The sequence below is a fragment of the Alnus glutinosa genome, chromosome 13 (assembly GCF_958979055.1).
Source record: "Alnus glutinosa chromosome 13, dhAlnGlut1.1, whole genome shotgun sequence".
In the NCBI taxonomy this organism is placed as follows: Eukaryota; Viridiplantae; Streptophyta; class Magnoliopsida; order Fagales; family Betulaceae; genus Alnus; species Alnus glutinosa.
In genome coordinates, this window is record NC_084898.1 from 7,426,243 (window position 1) to 7,442,312 (window position 16,070).

The 16,070-nt window shown below is 38.6% G+C and overlaps 1 long non-coding RNA gene across 1 annotated transcript; it reads left to right on the forward strand.

Annotated features, from left to right (window-relative positions):
• The first annotated feature begins 7,013 nt into the window (after window positions 1–7,013).
• On the forward strand, window positions 7,014–9,528 carry LOC133854773 (uncharacterized). Its single transcript, XR_009896847.1, has 3 exons — window positions 7,014–7,549; window positions 8,681–8,710; window positions 9,198–9,528. It is a non-coding gene; the product is annotated as an uncharacterized LOC133854773 (long non-coding RNA).
• The last annotated feature ends 6,542 nt before the right edge of the window (window positions 9,529–16,070 follow it).

Consider the following 16,070-nt stretch of genomic DNA (forward strand, 5'->3'; position numbering starts at 1 on the left):
ACAAATAAGAACTTAGTTTTTCAAAACTGCCACAGTCAGCAGGCTACATCTTTTACAAGGTTATTAACAATACACTATAGATTAGAAGTTGTCATAAGTGGCATACTAAAATACACATCTAATGTTCCGTTTGTTTCGACGGAAATCAATATTTTCCACGAATTCATTTTTAGAAAAAATGATTTTCTCGAAAATATTTTCCGGCGTTTGGCTCGCATGAAAAAATTACGAAAGGTGAAGATCAAAATCCGGTAACTGCCGCCGGAATTCGACAACGTCTGGTCACTGCTGTCGGATTCCGGCAAGCAGGTTTGGCTGGATCTGGCCAAAATTGCCGGATTTTGGCAGGACTCCTCCGGATCCGGTTAGATCCGGCTGGATCCTAGCCATGTTGGCCAAATCCGGCCATTGATCCTGCCGGATCTGGCCAGAGCCGGCCAAATTCCAGACGTTTTGGCCAGACCTGACTGGATCCTGGTCATTTTGGCCATATCTGGTTGGCTTCTAACCATGGCCGGATTCCGGCCGGCTCCGACGTGGTGATCGGATGTTGCCGAATTCCAACGCTGGTTGAATTCCGACAACCGACTATTGCTGGATTCCAGCAATTGGATATCAAACGTGCATGTAAGGACGAAGAGTTTAATTTTGAAAAACGATTTACAGTTGAAAACCATAAATTGTTTTCCAAAATTTAAAGAAGCTTTTACGGTCAAACTGAAAATTATTTCTGTTGACCATTGTTTTCGCCCCTACCAAACACCGTAAAATGCCAAAATCATTTTTCAGAAATCATTTTACGCCAAAACAAATGAAGCATAATACTACAAGTATTTTCACTATTGACTTCAAGTACGTCAATTTTTCCAAAAACTTAGGCTCACAGTCAGCCTCACTTATTATAGATCAGACACTCAAACAGGCCCACATCTTCTTCTTCCTCCTCCTCAACCGCATCTATAAAAATTATAAGTAGAAGGGGTGAGTCTACAACTCAGCAAGTTCAAGCAAACTGACCATTTATAATCTGAGTTCTCGGTTGTTTATAAAATATCTCATCATTAGTGTTTACTAGATAGCCACATATGAAGTGTGTTCACAAAGTTGTTTTCAATAAAAGTGTGGCTAAATAGTAAACCATGTGATAGACAGTTTGATACATAGTACTAAAACATAAATATATTTCTTTGCATTTTCTTACTACATAATTAACTCCACATTTTATAATATGAAGCAGTAAAGTTCATAGCATGATAAATAAAACATTAGTTAAAATCAACATGCTTTAAGCACATAACATTACAAAACATAACATATCATCATAATTATAAATGAATTTATACTCTCACTTATCCTCAAGAGTTTGCTAAGTGCTGCCCCATGATGTGCAAATTTTACTCCAAAGCGCACGAGTCGTATGTAGTATAATGCATGCAAGTGCGAGATCATATTCATAGGGAATTGTGTGTAAACACAAAAAAAAAAAATCAATTTCTATTTAGATTAATTATATTTTAACCTAGAGTCGCGTTTTGAATTTTTTTAAGAACAAATAAATAAAAATGAGTAAACAACACAAAGAATAAAAAAACACTAAGGTATCGGAATCCACCAAATCAAATAAAATACCATACTCTTGCATTCTATTTATAAATTCGATTCAAAGGAGCTCGATATTCAAGTTCTTAAACAACAAAGCGTGAAACCATTTGATGAATCCAATTCAAAAACAAATCACAACGATTATCCCTTAGAGTAGAAATCATCAATTGTATCCGTTTGTCAAATAAATCACAATGGATACCCCAATCTAAAAGAAATCAATCGATGTATCCATCGGTTAAAACACAACAAATATCCACTTAAAATAAAATTCTCAATCTAAAGAAATAAATCCATAAATTGAAATAAAACTCGAATATGAAATGATAAAAAATATCGAATCTATGAACATCATGACAAGAATGTAAGTGTTATCATTGATGAGGTTTCATCATCAACCTTTGTTGAGGATTTTAGCCTCTCATGACTAAAAACACCGAACAATCTTGAAATTAAAACATAAAGAAAAAAAATTAAAATGACAAAGAAAGAAAGAAGAATAGAAACTAAATAACTTTAAATAAATTAAAGGAATAAATTAAAATGACGAAAAAAGAAAGAATAATAGAGACTAAATAATTTTAAATAAATTAAATGAATAAATTAAAATGACGAATAAAGAAAGAAGAATAGACACTAAATAACTTTAAATAAATTAAATGAAATAAAAGAAGTATAAACTTACAAAATAAAAGAACAAGACAAGAGCTAAAACAATGCTCTGAAGAAAAATTGATGATATATACAATGTACAGGATGACCTAAGTGGTGCCTAGCATGAGGTATTTATATTAGAAAATTAGGTTAAAACCCAAAATTTACAAAATGGAATATCTACCCCTCAAAACCCTAATAGGAGAAAAGAATGCTAGGGTTTAGAGTCATATTTTCAAAATGACACTTCTACCCCTCAAAAACCTAATAGGAGAAAAGGATGTTAGGGTTTTAGGGTGTCAGCAGCTGTCAGGAGAAGAAATTCACGTCTATCAATTTTTCCGCGATTGCACTCAAGCGACATCTCAGTGAATTGCACTCTTCACTTGAACGCCTTCCAGGTCTTCAGCTCTCCTTGTGTCTTCAATAATGCTGCCACGTTAGCCTAACACTTGTGCTTGAATGGCTCTAAAAATGCAATTTTTCCTTAATGACCTGCAATTTACTAAAATACCACAACTAACAGAAAACGTTAGAAAATAACAAAACTAAAGGTCTAACTAATGTAAATTAAGGGGTCTAAATATACAATATCTAGCACTCATCACTCCACTTAACGGTAAGATTGTTAATAATTTATCTCTCTTATAACTTTGAGGTGTCAAACGTGTAACCTTACTTAACTGCTAGGTTGTTAGACAACTTTGTTTCCCCTTCCTAACATCGGGGTGTTAGGTGCATAATCCACACCTAACCACCGGGTCTTTGCATGCATTCATACATAATTTCATATAATATTATCGTTTTCGCAAATCACATTTTTCCTTTCAAAACTCAATCTCTTTTCATAAATCATTTCATTTGAAAACACATTTTCATTTAACACATATGTAAAACATCTCAAAATATATTCTTATGTGTAATCGAAATAACAAGATTCAAGAAAACATATATAACATGCTTTTGTAAAATAATGCAGGGTCAGTAAGTTTGAACTTAACGTTTAGGCTTATACTCTTTAGATGATTTTCTGCGTCTTTGTATACTTTCTGCATTAATATTATATATTTATATCAGCCTATATTCTTTATTTCTCTTTCCTAAGCCTTATTATAAATCGTAAAAATTCGGGCAGTGTAATGACATGTTTACAATGTCATAATGCAACTTGGGTATTATAATGACATATCCAAAATATTTTAATATTATTTGGGTATCATAACAGCATATCTAAAATATCTTAGTATTGTTTGAGCATCATAACGACTATATAGCTTTTCCAAGTATTTTTTATACGGGCATTACTACGACATTAGTATAATATTTTTTTAAACCTCTAACATTACTTGGGCATTACAATGGCGCTATTGTAAAATACCTAATAATATTTAGGCAGCACAACAAGGCATTTGCAATTTTTAAAAGAATGATTGAATATAATATCTTTTCATGAGATATTCAAACACACTTTCTCCGGCAATTTAAACATTATATCTACATAATTTAAATTCTAATAACTAGAATTGACATAAATTAAGGATGTAAGAATTATACTTAACACTCCCACTTTAAGTAGCTCCAAAGCTTAATTCTTCTTCTTAAAATATTTTTCAATCTTGTTTTTTTTTTTTTTTTTTTTTTTTTTTTTTTTTTTTGGAAAAAAAAAAAATCTTATGAACTAATCGTACGAGAGAGAGTGAATTTTTTTTTTTGTTGAGTAAACTTTCTTATTGTTCCGCCTTAGTATTTATTGGCAATTTTTAGGGACATAACTGAAATTTTTATAAGAGTTTAGTTGGTGCAAACAGGTTGTCAGTGCCGAAAATTCATTTGGGTAAGATTTGGATCTGTTGGGATCCTGGAGGATTTGTTATTAATCCTTATGATATACAAGAGCATAATTACTTGCAAGGTAATATCTAAGGAGTCTGGAGAGAGTTGATTGCTTTCTGTTGTTTATGGATCTACCAATGGTCCTGATCAAAGAAGGTTGCTGCATGAACTGAGTTTGGTTAAGGAGACTATGAATAACATACCCTGAATTTTATCAGAGGATTTCAATGTGATCTAGTGTCCTCAAGAGAAATGGGGTAAGGAGTTTGTGGATTGCATACATAATTTGGAGGGGGATGATATTAGTTACACGAGCTGCTTCCATACCTGGACCAATAATCAATCTGGAGAGGATTTTGTCTCTAAAAAACTTGATAGAATCCTGTCCAATTGTGACTGGTTAAAAAAGTTTGGTAATACTATTGTGGAGTTTCTGGAGAGAGGGGTTTCAGATCATTCCCCCAGCTCTAGTTGTTGTTTCTAGCTATGTTAGCTATGGTCCTAAACCATTCAAGTTCTTCAATCACTGGGCAAATCATAGTCAATTTTTGGAGTAGATTGGAGACGCTTGGAAGATTGAAGTAGATGGGTACTCTATTGATGCAATCAAATAATAAAAAGACACAAAATAAAGATAAGGGCTACTTCGAGAGAGCCTTGATCTCCAAAACAACCAAAAAGTTTAGGGTTTCATAATATTCAGCATGCCTCTTTATTCCTTTGGGTTACATATATATAAAAGACGGTTAGGTCATAAGACGTAACCATAGGTCTAGCCGTCATACATTGTGTAGAAAATAACTAAGAATGGAAATACATTCCTTATTTAGCTAAGACACTTTAGGGAAAGAAAATATGGAGAGATATCCTACTCCTTATTCAACTAGAGGCTGCTAGGGTTGAATGTGGCTAGGGTTAGGTTCTGCTGTAGTGTGGCGGCTAGGGCTGCAATATGCCATGTCAGCCTTAGTAGGCTGTCCACATCTTCCCTCCCCCCTAACAATTTCCTTGTCCCCAAGGAAAAACTCCGAAAATTGAGCTTTGATCATGTCTTCCTCTTCCTATGTCGCTTCCGCCGGAGAAAGGCTCTGCCAATGAATGAGCAACTCGGTTTTCTTGTGCCTGATCCGAGTTTCCAATACAGCTTGTCGTGTGGGAGTAAGTCGGCCGTCTTCTAGTGCTTCCGGAAGGTGCTAGCAAGCAACCTGCTTGCTGCCAAGGTATCTTTTTAGCAAGCTTATGTGGAAAACCGGGTGAATCCGGGACCCCGGTGGCAAGCTCAACTTGTAGGCCACATTGCTAATTTTCTTGATAACCTGAAATGGTCAATAGAACCGAGCAGCCAGCTTAGTATTCTTGCGCATATAAACTGAAACCTGCCAATAGGGCTGCAGCTTCAAGTAGACCCAATCACCTTCCTCCAATTCTTCTTCTCGGTGTTTGCCATCATAGAGCCTTTTCATGCGTTCTTGGGCAGCCTGCATGTTATTCTTCAAGTCCTTCATCATTTGATCTAGCTCCATCAACTCCCTTCCTACCGCTTCGACTCTAGCTATGCCAGGAAGATAGGTGAATAGCTTGGGAGGATCCCGACCATAAACCACAATAAAAGGTGTGTTTTTCATGGTGGAGTGCCAGCTGGTGTTGTAGCTATATTCTGCCCAAGCCAGCCACTTGCCCCATTCCTTTGGTTGGTTGCTTGTAAAACACCACAAATACATCTCAAAAGTCCGGTTGACCACTTCTGTTTGCCCATCGGTTTGAGGGTGATAGGCTGAACTGAAGTTGAAGGAAGTTCCCTGCAGTTTAAATAATTCCTTCCAGAAATTGCTGGTGAAGGCTGGGTCTCGGTCACATACGATTGACTTCGGCATACCATGGAGTTTGAACACATTCTCAAAGAAAGCCTGTGCTATGCTCACAGCAGTGTAGGGGTGACAGATAGCTAAGAAATGGGCATATTTGGACAGCCGGTCTACTACCACGAGAATGGTTGTTTTCCCTCTTGAGTTTGGCAAACCATCTATGAAGTCCATAGAGATATCTTCCCATATTCGCTCCAAAATAGGAAGTGGCTGCAACAATCCCCGTGGCGTGAGATTCTCCGTCTTGTGGCGTTGGCATACATCACAACCTCTGATGAATTCTTTAATCCAACTCCTCATTCTCTTCCAATAGAAACTAGCCCGAATTCTTTGATAGGTTTTGTGGTACCCCTCGTGGAAATGACCATGTATTTGCTCCAAAATGGTGGTGAGCAACGCGGAATTTTCTGGGAGGTAGTTTGTAGCGCCCCAGTTTTTAAAACATATTAATAATTTGATTAAAAGATGAAAAATGATTATTCATGTGAATAAATAATCAATCAATTATGTTATATGTATTTTCAACTGATTTAATGAACTGTGTTTTAATAAGCTGATAATTATTTTATCACCAAAAATATTACTGAGTTAATAAAATAGACAGATAATTTACCATTAGATTAATTAGCCTTATTTTCATAAATGTACGATATATTATTTGGCAATTATTCTTTGTGTATAATTCGGAAGTATTATTTCTACTAAATAAACAATCCACCCACTCCACCTTACATTTTAATACTCTGACCATCCTCTCCACTCTGCATTTAATAAAACTCTCACCAACCACCCCACCAGCAGGCACTCATTCCTCTCACGTTCTCCAGCTCCCTCCACTCATCACCCTCACAGTTTTTAAAATTGACTCAGCACCTTGCGGCACCAACCCACGGCACTCATGACTCTCACAATAATAAAGCAGATCATTTTCTCTGCAAAATCGCACCCTTCTTTCCAGCTCTTCTTCAACAATATGTGTACTTTTTATATTCCATTCTTTCTATTAATAATTATAATGGCCGACTGGCACCATTTGAGCATTATGATGTTTTCTTTCTTTAAGTCTATATCCTACTTTCCAGCACCTTCTTTCTCTTCCTCTATTATTTTATAATCCCATTTGTTCCTTAAATTCCTTCTTCTTCGGTTCTCTTCTTCACCGAGGCACAGTGAGAGTTGAAGACCACCAAACTAACCGATAGAGAGAGAGACCTGAAGAGAGTGTGTGCGTGTGAGTGACCCAGTCAGTGCTTGCATGAACCCATGCAACCTGACCTCAACAGCTCGTCCAACCCAGCAACTTCATCTCCCAACCCGTAGAACCCAGCTCGGACCACAGCAAGCGCCACCCGTGACTGCTCTGGCCAAAACAGAACCCATCAAGTGACCAAACCATACGTGCATGAGCCCAGCATCACGACCCCAGCCAGCAAGATACTGAACCACCAAGAGAATCCAGTAACAACGCAAGATCATATGACCCCAGCAAGCTTGAAGCCAGAACTACCCGAAACCTGTGCAACCCAGCCGTGAACCCGACGAACCCAGTTCTGCCGCAACACCCAGGAAGTCATCTGAATAACAACAATCACAAGGTTTGCATAGTTTCAATGTAGTCCACGTGTTAGAATAGGAATATACATGCTTTTCTCCTTGTCTTGGGCAGCTTATGTTCCCCACGTCTATGCTGCTACCCAAATGAGTATAACATATAATAATTTGTTTTATTAAAATATTAGTTGTTATAGAAAATAGTTTAAGTACTAAAACTAATAATATTAATAATAATAATACATTAAAGAATATTTTATGTTTGATAATGGTATGTGGGTGCTTTGTTAAATGTAGGTGTGTGTGATTGAATGATATATTAAAGAATATTTTATGTTTGATAATGGTATGTGGGTGCTTTGTTAAACGTAGGTGTGTGTGAGATTGAATAATATATTAAAGAATATTTTATGTTTGATAATGGTATGTGGGTGCTTTGTTAAATATTAGGTGTATTGGTTAAGTCAAAGTTAATTAAATATTGGTGAGTGGAATAATATGTGTGAATTAAATATTGGTGAGTGGTGTGTGCATTAAAGATTGGTGAGTGGAATAATATGGAAAATTGATAAATTAGTTTTATTAGAAATATTAGTTTTTTTTACAGAAGATGGGTTTATGTGTTAATACTAATAATAATAATAACATTAGGTAAAGAGGTTTATAAATAGAATTAAGATTTATTAATAAATTGAAGTTTCCATAGTTCCATTTATAAATAAGAGTGGTTATCAATTAATAGTTTTTATATATAGTGTAGGTTTAGGTCATCTGATGAAAATAGTATGAAAAGTTTTGTCTGTCCTGTCAGTGAAGTTAGGCTTTTAAATGATTTATATAAATACGTATAACTGTGGCTAGGGATTAATATGTAAGGTTTAAATATATTAGTTTACTTTAATATAAAATTAATTATGGAAATTGAGCATGATGTTTTATTGTGAGTTCTTTAATATATGATAATTGTTAGAGTTAATATGTTTTGTTAATTAGTTTGATAATTGGATTGATGCTCCCTAGAAAGGATTAAGGTATTAACGTTTGAAAATTGACATGTTGAATTCTAGTCATGATGATCGCTTCCATTTATGTATATATGTGATTCATGTTTAGGCATGAGTTCCTAGAAGGAATGATATTGACCTTGTATGCACATGTATATGTATTTGTTGCAGATGATGAACTGAGACTGCATAAAAAGGACTGTAAGTATAAATTACTTACTGAGGGTAGTACTGGATTTCAATAGTGTTGTGTTTATGTTTTATTTTAATTGGATGCGTGTGATTGATTATTGCATACTGTTAATAATCAACCTATTAATATTGGGCGCAACGTCTCCCAAAGGTTCATGATAGAGATGGGCTTGAACCGGAAACAATAATAATCATATTGTTTGGAACGGCTTTCAAAGTACTAGAGGAGGGAGGTCTCCGATAGTGCGAAAACAAGTTAATTAAAATGTAATGGAGAGGAGGGAACGGCCTCTAGAAAGACGCTGACCGGGGGAACGGCCCTTACAAGAGAGGAGTGTAATCACTATATAAATTGTTAAACTTTGTATGAAAAACTATCACCACATCATTATGTCATATCTGTTCTTTAAAATAACGCATAAATCATGATGTTGTTGAATGACAGTTAGCTCACTTATGGAACTATGGGATTGTGGTTATAACCACCTTCTCATAGATGACTGTGCAGGCACAGACACTGACGAGTATCAAGATTATCAGGAGCCTTATGATGATTCTGGTTTCATAGATGAGACTGTCTAAAGTCTCCTTTTTTATGATAGACTTGTTGAACAGTTTATCTTCCATGTCGTTATTAGGTTTTATTTTATGTACTTTCTAGACATCTTATGCTTCATTTTATGGTTTGTAATATGACTACTATTATATAGGACGTGAGCCGTAGTGGCCCTTATGTTATTGCTTTTGTGTGTATTTATTTGTAAGACCTTTTATTATTATTTTAATGTAAGTTGAGGTATTTCAAATAAAGCTCTATGTGTGTTGAAAGGGAAGTGTCCCTATCGGTAATGTTTAAAAAAAAAGATATTCGTATTTTTTTTTCCGCTGCCAGATTTATCAACTCTGAATGGTTAATGACACGTAATTATCCAGATATAATTACTTACGCTTTTTGTAAAAAGCGGGTCGTTACATAGTTGTGGTCCTTATAGTACAAGAGACCGTCCCTGAATTCCCAAGGACCGAGTGACTCACCCTCCTGAATTTTCTTGATAACTTCTTGAAGAGTCGAATCTTTCTCTACTTCTCCCCGGACAATGTAGAGCCACCTTGGAACCGGTCCGGATACGGACAAGAGCTCAACCTGCTGTGAACTCTGCTCCCTTCCCTGCCCAGTATTTTCATCTCTACGAGAAAGTGCATCCGCCACAGTATTCTCCTTCCCGCGTTTGTACTCCACCAAAAAATCGAAACCCATCAACTTATATAACCACCTCTGCTGTGCAGTAGTAGAGATTTTTTTAGACCATAAATATTTGAGATTATGTTGGTCGGATCTTACCACAAAGTGCCGCCCAATGAGGTAGGGCCACCATCGCTGAACTGCCATTACTAGAGCCAACATCTCCTTTTCATAGGTAGACAACAAAAGTTGTGTTCCTTGTAGGGCTTGACTCAAAAAAGCTATGGGCCGACCCTGGTGTAAAACAGCCTCTATTCTCACTCCGCAGGCATCACATTCCACCACAAACTCCTTAGAGAAATCTGATAAAGCGAGTACCGGAGCCTCTGTCATGGCTAGCTTGAGTTTCTCAAAAGCGACCTCTGCTGGAATGGACCAAGCAAAGCCGTTTTTCTTCAACATCCGGTTCAGCAGGGCTGCTATCTTCCCATAGTCTTGTATGAAGCGCCGGTAATAACCTGTGAGACCTAAAAATCCACGCATAGCCTTGGGGGTTGTCGGTTTGGGCCATTCCTTCATGGCCTCTATATTTTCGGGATCAACCGCCACGCCCTCGGGGGAAATTACATGCCCCAAATATTGAACCTCCTACTGCCCAAAACTACACTTGGCTCTCTTGAGATAGAGTTGCTGTTCTTCCAACAAGGTCATCACCAATTTCACATGTCCCATGTGTTGCACCCACCCTCGGCTATAAATTAGGATATCATCAAAGAAAACCAACACAAATTTACGAAGTTGAGTGTGGAATACCTTGTTCATGAGAGATTGAAAGGTGGAAGGGGCATTGGTCAACTTGAAGGGCATGACAAGGTACTCGTAGTGCCCGTGATGAGTACGGAAGGCCGTCTTCTCAATGTCTTCCTCGGCTACTCGAACTTGGTGGTACCCCGAGCTTAAGTCCAGCTTGGTGAAATATTGAGCCCCATGGAGTTCATCCAAGAGTTCATCGATGACGGGTATTGGAAATCTATCCTTTACCGTGATCTTATTTAACTCTCGATAATCGACACACATCCGCCATGTTCCATCTCCTTTCTTGACTAAGAGCACTGGAGAGGAGTGGGGACTGTTAAAGGATCGGATGATTCCCCTGCCCAGCATGTCCCTGACCTGCTCTTCTATTTCTGTTTTCTGGAAGAAAGGGTACCTGTATGGCTTCACACTGACCGGACCAGCATTCTCCTGTAGAATAATGCAGTGATCGTGGCTGTGGGGCGGGGGCAGCCTACTCAGCTTTGCAAAAACTGCTTCATACTCCTTCAGTAACTAGGTCATCTCACTTTCTTTTTCGTTCCTGGTCAGTATCTCCCTTTTTCTGCTGTGTTCGGTACTTCCCTGATTGATGGACAGCAGCTCTTTAGATCGACCCGACTGATATTTTATGCCTTGCAATATTATCGGTACACTATTCCAGACAAACTGCATCTTTAAGGTCTCAAAATCTCAACAAATGGGCCTCAAAATTCGCAACCACTGAATGCCTAACACTACTCCATAACCCTCCAATGGCAGAATATAAAAATCAACTACAAAAATTCGGCCCTGCAATTCTAATGAAATATGTATGCACTTACCCAGGCTGCTTATCCTTTCACCGGAGGCAATCACTACTTCCATTCCTTCTCCCTTGGTTGGTTGCAACCCTAGCTTGCGTGCCAAGGCGAGACTCATAAAGTTATGAGTGCTACCCGAGTCAATCAAAGCTAGAAAAATTGTTTTCCCAATCCGCCCATAAATCTTCATAGTCTCGGGGTTATCCTTGCCGGTCATGGCATGCAAAGAGATCTCCGGGATTACCTCCTCCTCTTCAACTTGTGTTATTTCCTCCCCATCTTCTTCTTCTCGCAAATATGCTTCAATCATGAATAATCTCTTGCAACGATGTCCGGGACCATACTTTTCGTTGCACTTGAAACAAAGGCCTTTCTCTTGCCTTTCCTTGAGTTCTTCCGGGGTTAACTGCTTGATGGGAAGCGGTTGTTGGCTCGTGGGGAGCCTGGTACTCACAGGAGGCCTCCGCGTCTCCAAAAGGGGGTGCTTTTTCATTGCCATGTTGCGGGCTTCATAGACTCGGGCTAGGCCTATGGCTGAGGTGAGAGTAAGGGGTCTTCCAGCAGTAAAGTCCGCCTTGATGACCTCATTTAGGCCCTCACAAAACAACTAACCTGCTAGTTTTGTGGTAAAGGGCCTACCTTTGAGAGTAGGGACTCAAATTTGGCTTGGTACTCCCTTACACTTCCTTCTTGCTGTAATTTAGTGAACTCTCCAAAGGGATCGTAGAATTGGGTTGGCCCAAAACGAGCGAATACCCCTTCCTTGAATTCCGTCCAGCCTATCTCCCTTCCTTCACGTAACAAGATTTGGAACTATAGCTGGGCTTCTCCCTCCAGATGGAAGGAAGCCAAAGCCGCCTTATCCTCCTCATGGGTTCCTTGGAACCTGAAAAACTGCTCCGCTCTACAGACCCAGCTGGTTGGGTCTTCTTCTCCATTGAATCTAGGGAAATCCAGTTTAACATGGGGACGTCCAAATGCCCGAAGCCATTCTCCATCCTGGAATTCTTCTCCTTCTCCTGCCCGTAACCTCCTACGCCCGTTCTCCTCTGCGTCACGTTGGTCCCTGGTGGACAGCATCTCAAATGCCTCGGTAATTCGGGCCATAAGTTGCTGGTTTTTTGCTGTCAAGGCCTACAGCGATTGCTCCAAGCTGCCCATGCATCCTTCCATAACTTGCTGTTCGTGTCGCTGGGTGAATGAACGCGTGGCTGGTCTTGCTTCCACCGCAAAATCCAAGTAGGCCTTGTTCTTGTTGCGGGAACGACCTATGGTGATTAATTGGAATTTTTCTCAAAAAAAAGTTTCTGGTTTCTAGTGAGGGAAACCGGGCCTCAAGGTTTATCAATGCGGTTAACGAGAGGAACCCCGACTCTGATACCACTTGATGCAATCAAATAATAAAAAGACACAAAATAAAGATAGGGGCTACTTCGAGAGAGCCTTGATCTCCAAAACAACCAAAAGGTTTAGGGTTTCATAATATTCAGCATGCCTCTTTATTCCTTAGGGTTACATATATATAAAAGACGGCTAGGTCATAAGACGTAACCATTAGGTCTAGCCGTCATACATTGTGTAGAAAATAACTAAGAATGGAAATACATTCCTTATTTAGCTAAGACACTTTAGGGAAAGAAAATATGGAGAGATATCCTACTCCTTATTCAACTAGAGGCTGCTAGGGTTGAATTTGGTTAGGGTTAGGTTATGCTGTAGTGTGGCGGCTAGGGCTGCAATATGCCACGTCAGCCCTAGCAGGCTGTCCACATCATCTATGTTCCAATTCTATGCTAAGCTTAAAGCAGTAAGGGCTTTGTTGAAGTCTAAGAATAAGGAAGTATATGGTGATTAGGGCAAAGAGTGATTCAGGCTAGGCAAGATCTAGCAAAGGCTCAAAGTAGTTTTATTTTTTCCTGAGGCAATGTGGAGTGTCAAAGGAAGGAAAGGGAGTGTTTGCATTTGTTGGTGTCTCTTCTGGCTGCAGAGGAGAATTTCCTTAAACATAAGTCCATAATTAAGTGGCTTAGTCTTGGAGATGGTAATAATTCGTTTTTCCACAATTCTGTAAAGGTTAGAAACTCTACTAACCTTATAAAAGTGTTAAAGGATAATGAGGGTAATAGTATTCATGATGTGAAGGAGATTAAGAGCATGGCCATAAACTTTTATCAGCAGCTTTTAGGAACTACTCTTCATGAGTTTTCCTCAGACAAGTTTGCTTAGGTTTCTAATTTGATCAAGAAATTTTTTTTTGCTAAGTGTGTGGCTGGAATGTGTGCTCCTGTGACTAGAGTTGAGATACATAAGGTGATCTTTGCAATGAATCCTAGTAAAGCCCCTGGACCAGATCGATTTTTGGCTGGATTCTTTCAAAAAGCATGGCCAGTGATAGGAGATGATTTTTGTGAAGCTGTCTTAAAGTTTTTTACTTCCGGGAAACTACTCAAGGAAGTGAATTCCACTATTCTCACATTGATTCCTAAGAAGAAGAATGCCTCTACTATGGGTGATTATAGGCCTATTGCTTGCTGCAATTTAGCGTACAAGTGTATTACTAAAATTTTGGTGAATAGAATGTTACCGAGGCTAGAAGAAGTGATTAGTTCTACCAAGGTGCCTTTATCTCTGCATGTGGTATTGCTGAAAACATCCTCTTAGCTCAAGAGATTGTTTGTGATTATCATAAAGAGAAGGGGACTCCTTGGTGTACTCTGGAGATTGACTTGATGAAGGCTTATGATTCAGTGGACTGGGAATACATTCTGCATGGTCTTCCTTGCTTTAGAGCTCCTACCAGATTTGTTGCTTGGATTCAGGCTTGCATTTCTGGTTCTAGCTTCCCTATAGCTCTTAATGGTACATTGGTGGGGCATTTTCCAAAGAGGAAGGGTCTTCGACAAGGGGATCCTATATCTCCTTATCTGTTTGTGTTGGCCATGGAGGGGCTGTCACTCTTCTTGGAAGAGATTACTTCTTCTCCTCAGTTCACTTACCATCCAAGATGCAAGTAGTTCAGCTTAACCATCTTTGCTTTACAGATGATTTGTTGGTTTTTTCCTCTGCAAATTGTAATTCAGTTTTGGCCATTCTTTGTGCTCTTGCTGAGTTTGAAATGTTGTCGGGTTGAAAGCCAATCCCTCATAAAGCTCTATTTTTCTAGCTGGAGTTTCTCTTGAGGTTAAGCAAGATATTCTGGCCATGATCCAAATGCCAGAAGGTATTCCACTTATTACTTTCTGCAGATTGTGAGAATTTGGTTGCTTGGATTACTTCGAGGATTGATTCATGGCTTGTTAGGAATCTATCCTTTGCAGATAGACTTCAGCTTCTCTTTTCAATTCTCCTTAGTTTGCAGGTTTTTTGGGCAAAACTTTTTATTTTGCCTAAAAAGAATATTAAGTTGATTGAGTAGAAATTCAACCGTTTTCTTTGGAATGGGAGGGATACTAAGGCCCACGCTAAGGTTGCTTGGGATAAAATTTGTTTTTGTTACAAAGAAAGAGGGTTAGGGATAAAAAGGATTGAAGTTTGGAACAAGGCCTCAATGCTGAATCACATTTGGAATATTTTTTCTAAGGCTGGTTCTTTGTCGGTAGCTTGGGTTGAGGCTAATTGGCTGAAGGGTCGAAGTTTATGGCAAGTGTCTACCCCGGTTACTTGTTCTTGAAGTTGGAAGAAACTCTTAAAGATCCGAGACCTTGCTAAGAATTTTATCCACTTCAAAGTTGGTGATGGAAGTAGAGTATTTCTTTGGCTTGATAAATGGCATCCTGTAGGTTACCCTCTCGATAGATTTGGATACCGAATTGTGTATGATTCTGGAATTCCTCTTAATGCTAAACTTGCTGTCATTATAAAGGATGGGGAGTGGTCTTGGAGCTCGGTTCGGTCTAATGACGTTGTGGTTATTCAAAGTCAGCTTCCTGATGTTATAATAGGAGATGCAGATGTGGCTGTTTGGGATTCTAGAAATGGTATATACTCATGTGTTGATATATGGGGTCAGTTGCGAGAAATTCATCCGGTTTGTAAACCGGTGGAAGTTGGTTTGGTTTCCCTTGGCTATACCTAGACATTCTTTCATGCTTTGGTTAACTTTCTGGGATGCTTTGGTGACTAAACAAAAGATATGTTGTTAGGGCTATGCCGAAAAAAAGTCTCTGTCTCTCTTATTATGGCAGACAGGAAAGTAGAGAGCACCTTTTCTTTAGGTGTAGTTTTAGTGTCAGGATTTGGTCTAGTATCATGGCTGAGTGTTCTTTTAAGAATGTCCTGTTGGATTGGGACTATATTGAAAGCTGGGGAGTTGCTGAGCTACAAGGTAAAGGATTAAAGGCTAGCTTGGTAAGATTGTGCCTTGGGGCTACTGTTTACCATTTATGGAGACAGAGAAATGATTTGTTACATTGTAACAAGCCAAGAACAAAAGAAGCAATTATGAAGCAGATCTGGTGAGATGTTCGGTCTAGGATGATGGTTAAAGGCAGATTTAAGTGTTCTGGGAAGAACTTGGAGATTATGCATAGATGGAATCTCCAGTTGTAGTTTTGCCTGTCGTTGTGCTGCT